Genomic DNA, 11,773 nt, shown 5'->3' with positions numbered 1-11,773 from the left:
TACCAAATTTGCAAGTTTCCACATGCCATAACAGCATTGTTTTACGTTTTAAACTTTCCATCTTTGCATGATGAGATATTCGTGGGTCTCAAAAACTCGAAAAAACCGGAGAGCAACCAGCGTGGCGTATCAGTCCGAACGCAGGGGGAACCTTTCGTCATGTTGGCGAAGCAATAAAATGAAACTAAAGATCTTGGATTTGTGATGTACTCACGAGATCCGCGGCAACGTTGATCAACCTCAACGACTGACTTCGAAAAATCTGCAAGAGACACAAAAACTTCGTTGCGAAAAAACTTTCCATTGCCGGGATTTGAACCCGGGTCGCCTGGGTGAAAGCCAGATATCCTAACCGGACTAGACGACAATGGATTCGTGGTACACACTCCTATCAACTAAAATAAATAGCTAAGTATAAGTCCTACATATGTACGAAGGAATTCTTTGAGTAAAGCTCACCAAAAATAAAGTCATTCCTGGCTCAAAGTATGGGTTAGGAAGGTATAAAAGAAAATTTGATATGTTAAGTTATGTTTGCGCCTAAATTCTTTGCATCATGATAACAATTCACGTTTATGGTTGTGAGTGAGTTCACACGACTCCATTGGTGTAGTACATGCTATTATGTAACTCACTATTCTCACACTGCTGTACTATTTAATGAATCTTTCGTATAAATGTTCAAACTTAGGAAATTGAAAGATAAAGACTTTTACATTTCTATGATATATAATTGTTCGAACTTCACAAAAGTGAATTCCCTTGCTCTATTGGTTTTTTTTCCAGATTGATGGAACATTTGAAAATTATAGACTCCAATCAATGTGGACGTTTATCATATAGACATGCACGAATGGACATCCACCAACAATAGATATCCACACAAACTAGAGACAAACTACCACATCCATTTTTGAAAATCTTTTCCAAGAGGTATTGTGGAGTGGAATCTAAGGACCTTCTTGAAACCCATGAGAAAGAATTCTAATTATCTGTCTGCCCAATCATATGTATGTGTGGGCGATGTGCATGTGCAAGGTGTGTACAAAACATAGAAGACCCCTTTTGTAGTTAAAAGCTAGTCAATAAAGGAAGTATTTTAGCAAAAATAGATCTCTAATGACAAGTAGAATGCTTTACAAGTATATAATCAGAAATGGAAAAATGAAATTGTTTTATAATATTTTTGTTACAAATTTCACAAACTAGAAAAGAGTTTGTAGGCAACAGGGTAACTAGTGAGCTTCATAAGCAAGATCAACATGATTAACTGTTTATCGAAGGTACGTGCCACCATCCACAAGAAACATGGGTGAGAACTAGTGTTGACTTAGTTTATCTTTTTTTTAAGAATCACAACAAAAATTTGCTCAAAACTGCAAGAGTACAAAGTTTTAAGGAAGAAGTAAATCACTTGAGACATACAAATCTTTAAGAGAAGGAAAATTTAAAGCAATGGAAGGACCCAAGTATAAAGTAGTATGTTTGTAGAGGAAAAGAAGTGATAGTTGGAAAAGCAAATATAATATGGATTTTGGGCAAATGGCTAAGGTTACTCATAAGCTCGGTCAACAATAAAAGACTTTTACAGATGCATAAGTGCATGGAAGACATAAACTATCTGATAGAATTCACAGACAGGAGAGTTAATCATCAAATAGAGGACGAGAAAGAGAGTTTTTGTTGTTTAGAAAAAGAAGTTGTACGGAGTGTGTTTGGATACTATTAAAAAAGTGTTATCATATAAGGAAGATTGTTAAGATACTATAAAGGAAAAAGTCCAATAATTGTTTGCATTAGTAAATGAAAGAAATGCTAGTTTGGTAGTTTTGACAATGTTGTTCGATTAAGAAGGCCTTTCTCAAAGACATAATGGATAGCAGGGTGGGGTATTTAGAGGAGAACATAGATTTCAATGAGAGCATATTGAAAAAGAGTGTAAAGCATCGAAGGTTATTAGTATAGAGTGTAAATCATAGTGGGGAGCATGGAGTAGAACAACACCTACTATAGAGGAAGGATAATTGCAACAATTGCTTCAAAGAGTGGACGAGAATCATAGCACTAAGAATCACAACAAATACCATGATTGCTTCAAAGGATGGAAGAGAAACATGGCTCCAACAGTGCCCATGAATGCTTTAAAATACAGCACCAACAATCACAAGTATTGCTTAAAAGAGTGCAAGACAAAGTCATAGCATGTGATGTAGAGCAATGATGAATGTAAATGAAGAATCTTAGCTTAGAGGACACTTCCACCATACATGGATGGGTGCATCCTCTAATGGACATACCCACGTTGAGAATGTTGGAACTTGGTATGGGTATTTCTTGGGCTTCATTGATGAAGATGAAGCTACCCTCTTATTGACTTGCCCTCAAGATGAAGCTGCCCTCTTATTGCCTCAACCTCAAGATCATTCTTTGGATCCTAAGGTGGACGTGCAATCATGATTACTTATTGGGGTGTTATAGTATGTATATACTTGTAAATCTATCGATATGCTACCAAAACTATAGTATTTGGCATATAATGTGCATGGGTTATGTGATCTGCAAAGATGGAAGATTATATAGGCATATGTCAAGAGATTATTGTTTGATATAGTGGCCTTGTATGAGCATAATCAGCATGGTTATGTAGGCCAGACATGGCATTTCGTGGGATATGACATTTTCTATGCAGACGATAACTCCTTCTCTAGAGTAGTGCTTGTTGTGAAACATGCCCTTCAACAACCTTAGCTTTAATGATAGGGATGTTCATTGGATTATTATGCAATGCCTCGTGCAAGTAGACATATTTGAATTTTCTTCGGTCTATGCCCCACATTCTTCACATCATAGAGCTTTGATTTGGTAGGATATGTTGCAATATCCTTGGAGGAAAAATGCTTTTCTCTATGGGAATTTCATTAATGTGTTGGAGCAGGAGATCATACATTTGTTCATAAGCATATGCTTGCCTCTAAGAAATTGCAATGGTCTCAATTCTCTTTCAATTTGGTCTTATTGACCTCTAAAAAGAGATACTACCTTTCAATTCTCTTTCAATTTGGTCTTATTGACCTCAAAAGAGAGACAGTACCTTTGCTTCCTGGTTATACTTTTCAACATAATGCCCAATCTATTGTGCTGATCGAGCCCATTTAGATCGTCGATGTATGTTGAACGTGCATCAATATGGTGCCTTCATGTGTAATATGTGGGATAATTATGCTTTCTCACAATTAGATCATGCTCCTCTGTTGTCGTAGGTATCTTTTTATGATATCCGATAGGATGGATTGTCAAATAAAAGGCTGCTTTTGAGAAATAATAGTTATTTGCAAAATGAGGAATACAAAAATATGATGCTATTGCTCCTCTTTGGATGCATTGTCGCAAAGACGTTGATTGATTATGCATGGACAACTTTTGCCACTTATATGCAGCATGGCATTCATGACTATGGAAAGAATTTTATGTGTAATCTTAGAGAGGATGTTGCCAAAGGTAAAAGCACATGTCAACAAATGAGAGAACTTGGTCATTTTTAGGAGTTTTCTTAAGATGAGGCTGCTTGCCTATGTTAGGCTACATACTTCCTTCAATGCAATGACCACAAGAAGGTTGAGAAATGAGAAACCAAGGTAAAGAAAAGGGCTTTACTAATAAGGGCTTCTCCTAGAAGGAGTTTTTTAAAGGCTTGCATTACAAGAAACAAATTACAAATATTTGTCGAGTAAAACCTTACTTGGACCAAATCCAAACTGAAACTTGCAAAGGATTTTGTATCTCACTTTTCTGAACATTTGCACAGATTCATGATCATAGGTTGTGATGTCAGCTCGACAAGAGCTTATTTAGCATGTTAGTTCAATTTTGTCTTCGCACAACAAGCTTTGCAACTTGAAATTCCTTTCAACGAGAGAGAATTGAAAGATCCCATTACAACACGTGGGAAATGGAAAAGTCTATGGGTTGTTCTGATGGTGGAGTTTTTTCTACAATATTAGGCTGCTATTTCACTTGCATGACTATATATATGGTTAATCATGCATCCAAAACTCAACAAATGGTAGCTATTTAGAAGATAGGATTGTTTAATCTATTTCTTGAAAAATAGCTATGTGAGTCATTGGTAGATTGGAGACCCATTACTCTCATGTCTATCTTCTATAAGCTAGTTGTTGCTAAGATGAACATGGCTCATATCAAGGGATTTTTGCGTGAATGGTTTCATCCTACAAATACATAAAGGGAAAACAACTCTAACCAAAGGAGCAGGTGAAGGGAAACCAAAGGTGTAGAACCAAAGACAAGGGTCAACACCAAAGCTGAAGATGGATGATCGAAAATTGAAGAAGGGCCAAAGAAAAACCAACGGAATCACAGATCCATCACAAGTACAAACCAAGGTAATTAGCATGAAGAAGCTATGAGCTTCGAGGAAGGAAACCTCCAAAACAATTCATGATGCCTACAAGCACCGACAAGGTGTACATTGGCTATGCAAGACCAAAAGAAGGCCAACAATATGAACATTAACGAAAGGTGTTATGTGACAGAGAGCACACCAAGCGAGGTCCATGAGGACATGGATGAATTCAAGGGGAGAATAAATGTTAACACCAAAGAAAAGCAGTGTTAGCATCCATAACAAAGGACAAAGATGGGAAGCGAAGACAAAAGACAAAGTTTGTAGGATGAAGATTGATGAACAAACGATCTACTCAATGTGAGTAGGCCAAGGAATAACAATGAAGCTCCAACTCCAAAAGGCCAAAGATAAAGGCAAAATGCAAAGGCGGAAGCACAAGGGAAAAGTTGGAGTATGAGACACCAGCAATGAAGGCGAAAGCACTAGACGAGGGGAGAATGTGATAGGTGAAGGCAAAGTCCCCAAGGGTCGCATAGAATAAAGACACTTAGCTACATGGAAGCCCACGTAGAGATCATCAATTCTTGTGTGTGTGTGTGTGTGTAGAAGACATTACAACACCCCTTTCCATAGTGAAGAGAAGACAATTTAGAGTGGGAATGAGAAATATTTTATTGACAAACTTTAAAATAAATAGAAAATCCACTATGAATGAAGTAGCATCACTAGAGGGTGAGCATTTTTTTTAAAAGGAAATGTGAGGAGTTGAGCTTTGATAAGTCATTAGCAGGATCATTTTTATTGAAGAGGGGAATCTGCCTACTTGTCACCATCCAACAAGCAAACATGATAAGAACCAGCTTAACTTTGGTTGGGAAGACACGTGTCATAGATACCCCTCCCTTATTATCGGGGTCACAATAAAATAGAAGCTTTGCCATATACTTAACATGCTCGATGTAACAAAATGTAGTGTGAAAAAAGGGTTAATTTAGGAGGGTAATCTATTGTAAGGGAATTATAGACAAGTAGGGGAAGAAAAGGGGGGGTTAAGGGGGAAAATTAAGGAAGAAGGAAAGGGTCTTGGGTAGAGGGGAAAAAACTTGAATGAAAAATAAATAAATAGAAGGGTTAGGTGGGAGAAGTATATAGGAGAGGTTTTAAACAATATCTTGGGAACTAACATTTAAAGAATCAAAGTGAGGGAGGGTGATACATTCTAATGGGGAGGGGAAGGTAAAAAAGAAAAACTAAGCAAGGGGGATTTTTGCTTGTGTGAGATGATGAACACAGAGAGAAGTGAGGGGGTATAGCAAGAGTGAGGAATTAGGTTTTTAGTGCTAATAATTTGAGCAATTTAGACAAGGGAAATATTGATAGAATAAAGAAAAAAAGATGAGAGAGAGAGAGAGATCTTTGAGAGAAAGAGGGGGGGGATATAAAAAGAAAGAAAAAGAAAAGATAAAGTAAGAGGGGGGTAGATTTTAGAAGAAGTATAAACAAATTTTTAGAGAAGGGGAGGGTGAAAAGATGTAGAGAGAACATAGAGGGAGGGGGAGGGGGGGGTGTTGTTTGGGAAGGGGGCTTAGAGACTTGAGGGGGGGGGGAGGGGGGAAGAAAGGGTTATGGAACCTGTGGGTATTTAGTACGAGGTGCAAGTCGCAGCGTACGTGTGGCCGTGGTCAAGAACTCCAAAAGACGCGGGCGGGGACAACGCGGAGTAGTGGGCTGGCGTCGCAATACCAAGGTCCATAGTGAGATAGTTAAAGATGCATAACACGCACATGTGCGGGGCACCGTGGGGGAAGTAAAGTTTGTACATCCAGGGAGAGAGACCCAAAGGCAGCGTGACAGCGAGGGCAGTGGGACAGCCGGGGGGGTTGTGAGGGAGTAGGAGCAGATGGGAGAAGGAGGTGGGAGGGAAAGGCTTAAATAGGTGAGGGGAGTGAGGTAGTTAGAGAATTCGGGGGTAGAAGAAGCTAGCAAGTCGGGGAGAATAGATAGTCGGGGGGGTTTTTTGTTTAGGGAGAAAAAATAGCGAACTAGGCAAAGTTAGGAAATTAGGAAGAGAAAATTAGGCAAAATTGGAGAAATTTTAGAGAAAAATTTAAGAAAATTTAGGAGAAATTAGAGAAACTAATGGGGAGGAAATAAACAAAAAAGTAGGATGGATCAATGGAAATTTTAGTGAAAAACAAAGGGGGAAAGGGAAGAAATGAGGGAAAATTAGGTGTTTTTATGAAATGAGGAAGAAATAGGGGAAACTAAGAATTATAGGGGAAATAGGAGAGGGATAATAACAATTAGGAAATAATTCGAGATGATATGAAAGAGCAAACTTAGGAAAGAAAATAGGGGACCGTACCAAATAATAAAGGAGAAAAAGGGGGGGTTGTTAGAAAGAGACTTAAGAAATTTTAGGGAAAATTAGGAAAGATTAGAATTAATACTTAGTAGAGGGGATGAATAGGTAAAATAGGGGGGTTATGGGGAAAGAGAAAGGGGGGGTTTTGGGAGAGAAATGACGAGACGAGAGAGAGAGAGAGAGAGAGAGAGAGAGAGAGAGAGAGAGAGAGAGAGAGAGAGAGAGAGAGAGAGAGATTAGGAAAAATAAGGGAGATTGAGAAAAGATAAGGAAAAAATTAGAGACAAATTACGAGGAAGATAAGGGACTTTGAGGGAAAAGAAAGTAGGTTAATTAAGGGAAAATATATTAAAGTGGTTACGCTAGGGAGTGAAAAGGACAAAATAGAATTATGAAAAATTAAAAGAAAACTATGAAAAGTTAAGAACTAATTAGAGGAAATGTAATGAGCTAGAGTAGGGGAAAAGGGAGGGGACAAGTTTGGAAAGAGAGGGTTTTAACAGAAAAAAGGGGGAGGAAGAAGGGTAGAGAGAGTTGGGGGCTATTATTGAGGGAGGGAGAGGTAGCTTAAAAAGGGTTGTCAAAGGATTTATAAAGGAAAGAAGAGTAATTTGCAAGGAAAAAGGATAAAATTAGAATAGTATGTGTGTGTGTGTGTGTGTGTGTGTGTGTGTGTAGTTAGGTGAGTCGATGGTGCAAATCTTCTAGTCGCTCAGAGATGTAACCCGAAGTTATAAAGCTTTTGATCCCCTTTGAGGGAAATATAATGATGGAGTTTTCAATTCATGTAATGAAATTTTATGATTTGGTGCAAGTAGAATAGACAAATTCCGGCACACAAATGATGCACTCTCTCTCTCTCTCTCTCTCTCTCTCTCTCTCTCTCCCCCCCCCCCCTGAAACTCCTCTCTTCTTTGCTTCCTCTTCTACCTTAGCAATCACAACACACATCCACAAATCTAGAACATGAGAGAACAAAGCAAGAAAATTTCTTGATTAACATGCACAAACACACACACACATATCAAAACACCCATACGCTTGTCTATTACATATATTAACTACATGAAACATTACATCATACAACCTTGATTAGCCATGTCTATGTCAAGTTTCACCCTTTTTTTGGACACACACACACACACATCAAACCACCCATACACTTGTCTATTACATATATTAACTTCATGAAACATTATATCATACAACCTTGATTAGCCATGACATAGTCAAGTTTCACCCTTTTTTGGGCTACCTCAACATCATTTTTTTTTGTAACATCGCAAAGATGTTTCTCATTTGGTTTGATACTTGCTATTCCAATTTCGTTTCTTGTTGTAATATGCTTCTTCTTGAGGATCGTATGGACTATAACAATTGTTGTGGATGGTAACAGCCCTTGAGTTCTCGTTTAGATCTTCGCTCTCTAAAAAAACTATTCTTTAGCTCTTCTAATTTTGATGTATGCTTCCCTCTCAAATTCTTTCCCAAAAAAAAATCATATTACTCCATGTGCAATTCACAATTTCTCCTTTACTCCTAACGTTTACATTGGTCGTTTGAGATTTGTTCCAAGAGGCTTTTGTAGTTCCTTTGCTTATTTGACTCCAGAGACACACATGGATATATAATGGCAAAAAATTAAGTAAGAGACATAATTTGATAGGAAGCCTAAAAAAAACACAATGCTTGATTTGTCATTGTCAAATAAGAGGACTCCTTGAGTTTGCAAGAAAACAAGTGCTCTCCTTGGATTCTTCTTTGCCTAAATTTTTTGTTTACAAGCTATAATAACAAGATGGAATATCCTAAAAATGGGTCATAAGAAGACACACATGGGTACAATAAAATCCAATGGAAAGAGGGTCTTTTGGGTCTTCTTCTCAAGAACGTCTTCCCCATCCTATATCAAGCATATAATCCAAATATTAGATTCTCAACCCATTATTGGGAAAGTGAAAATGATGCTCCTCCATGTGTGATCACATATGGAAAAATGAATTTCTCCCTTTTGTAGAAAAGGGAACTAAAGCATACAGCTCATGGAAGAAGATTACTTTTCTTTTCCAATAAATGGATCTGGCATATGGAAGAAGATTGTTTTTAATTTAATGAAAAAGTTACTCCCTAGATTATATGCTTGATCTGCGAATGGAGATCCCATTCACGTGAAGAAGACCTAGATTCTATCATACCCACACGTGCCTTTTTAGCCAAGGTGAAATTGTGCATCAATAAAGATAAATTTAAAATAACATCTTGTCAACTTTTCTCAAGAAGAGGATACAAATCCATTTTTAAAGTTCATACTCTTGTGAAGTCCTGAAGTTTTACCCATTCATGAGGAATAGCCTTCTCATATATACCCTATATTTTAATGCTCGCAAAATGATTATTGTTTGACTTTCGTGACTTGTACCCATGACGGTATTGTGGACCAGTTGCCAAGCCCATGCAGCTTTGACGTTTGGTTGTCATAGTGTGTACTCATGAAGGGAATTCAAACTACATTCCAAAGGACGAAACTATGGATGACATCATTAGGAACCTTGTTGACTAGATCAATCATAGGATAGCAAGCATAGGGAGATTGACAACGTGGATAGAATGGAGCCTTTGGTAGCAAGCATGCGTATGCACAATAGTGCTCACACCAAAAACTTTTCGCATAGGGTGTGGTAACTTATGTCGCCTTTTTTTCTTAGGATAGATGGCAAAGCAAAGCTTTATTATGAAAACATACTTTTGATAGTTTTTTAAGTCTAGAAATGATGCACTTTATCATGAAAATAAGGCCTAAACCAATCTTTGAATTACTCTTGGTTTAATACCATTCTACATAATAGTGCTAGCACAATTTACAATTCCATTAAATCTTCAATTTTGAAATGATGGCAAACCCTATCTTCATTGATATAAATTTTTGTTTTATCAATTCTGTTGTAGCACGCACTATGATTTTTCTCATATTGCTTAGACGAACATATGCTTGAGTTTGGTGCAATCATATATGTAGACTAAATAACATCTCCCTTCAATGACATTTTGTGAGCATCGAATGTGCCATTATTGACCTCCTTCGATCCTAGCTTTCTGCAAAATCTTCTTCTCCCTTTATTCTTTCACCTTCCACCTCGATCAATTGTGCTTTATTTCTGCCTTTCCACAGGGTCACTCAGTTCATTATCCCTAGTGCAAGCTATATGGGCAATTGGTGAGCTTTATATGATGAACAAGCTCCTTAACCATAAACCATAAACTGGTAGAGTGGGAAAGGGATTATGGATATTCATTGAACTCCCCCATCACTCCTAAAGCCTAATGATGTTGAAGGGGACAGCTGCACCTCCTCAAGAGCTACGAAGCCTCAATCAATTAAAAGAGGCAAGATAAAGCTTGCTACCATCTCAACTAGTAAGCTTGAAAATTCTACCTTTGCCTTTGGTTATCATTATCTATTGGGATAAGGTGGCTTGCATGCTTGTCTCTCTATTGGGATCTATCATAATGCTACTAAACTATTTCAAAATCAATTTGTTTGGCTTATCTCACTATTGCCAATGCTTTATTGATGCAACTTTGCTTAGAATTGAAAGGAAATTTGATATCAATTGCTAGGTGATCGAGCAACACAAGGACACATTTTAGGAGGTGAACTCTAAGAACGTGCAACAATTTTTAAGTATACAAGTCTATGGCTAACAACCGTGAGGATCTTTAAGACTCTATAAGCAACTATCATTTAGTTAATCAAATATTTCAGGACAAATGATCTAGCTTTTGCTAGCATTCTATCAACTTCATCTGAATAAAGAGAACTAAACTAAAGTCCACTAGAATGTTAAGTTATCTATACAAATATTATCTACTATTGACTTGAAGTTGCATCATTAAAATGCAAAGAAGGTTGTATTTTCTATCTATGCAATGTGATCTAACAAAGAATAGAATAGAGGTGACTCAATCACATGACCAATTGCATGTACGTACAAATAGCCCCCCCAAAAAAGATGGATATCACACCTCCTGAACTTAATTCCATTGATAACCTTTCCATTTCATATGAACAAGTATAGGCAGCATTGGATATAACTAGATTACAATCCAAAGAGATTTATTTTTAAAAATTGTTCGAACGCATGCTAGCCATCCTAATGCAACAAAATTATGGGAGCTAACCAAAATCAACACATATTTGAGCATGCTATTACAGAATCTGCTCAACTAAATTTCAGAAAATCAAGTTCTTCCATAGGTCTACTTTTAAAAGCATGTGTTAATCCTTTTGTATGCACAAGCAAAGACTTGACAACCTTTAATGAACTCATCAATCAAGAGTATTGCCAATTTTCAAATCATTTACATAGAGAATGCTTCAACAAATTCATTTTATGAGCATAATATGTCATCGCATTCATAAATGATTACTCTAGAAGAAATGGTAGGCATTTCAAAGAGTTTAAAGTGATAGTTGAGGAGTACAATTGCAAATACATAAGATTCTTAGTTTTCACAAAGGAGAGAATACAAGTCTAAGTAAGTTCGATCAAATTCGCGAGTTTTGTAACACCAATAGGAAATTTACTTGTTGCAAGACACCGTAATAACATGATATTGTGAAAAGATTCTCTGTAAAAGTTACTAGATGCATGCTAATTGAGAATGAGACCGCATAGGGCAAAAGCATGTACAACATTAGTATATTTCATTGGACATATCTCCAATATCTATCTTGTAGGAATATGATACTAGAAGAGGCATTCAAAAGAGTTAAGACAATCAATCATATAAAAGTATTTAGATCAATAGCCTATGCTTATTGCTCGCATCCTACATGAACTCAAAAACAGAATATGAAATCAATCAAATATGTCTTATCAAGTACAGCGAAGAGAAAAGGCATATTCCCCATGGGACCAATAAGAGACGAACTTCTTGCTCCCAAAGATATACGTATCATAGTAAAATGACCTTGTACTATGTCATTTGAACTCAATCAAATATGTCTTTATTAAGTACAATGTAAGCGTAAAGGCTTATTC

The 11,773-nt window shown here is 37.0% G+C and overlaps 1 non-coding gene across 1 annotated transcript; it reads right to left on the bottom strand.

The window, feature by feature from the left end:
* Positions 1-298: 298 nt before the first annotated feature.
* Positions 299-372, bottom strand: TRNAE-UUC (transfer RNA glutamic acid (anticodon UUC)). Its single transcript has one exon. It is a non-coding gene; the product is annotated as a tRNA-Glu (tRNA).
* Positions 373-11,773: the final 11,401 nt, after the last annotated feature.

This window comes from Dipteris shenzhenensis, chromosome 14, assembly GCF_047967505.1.
Source record: "Dipteris shenzhenensis isolate YYH24624 ecotype China chromosome 14, Dip_SZ_1.0, whole genome shotgun sequence".
Taxonomy (NCBI): Eukaryota; Viridiplantae; Streptophyta; class Polypodiopsida; order Gleicheniales; family Dipteridaceae; genus Dipteris; species Dipteris shenzhenensis.
Note: the sequence above shows the minus strand (reverse complement) of the source record. Positions and strands in the feature narration are given on the sequence as shown.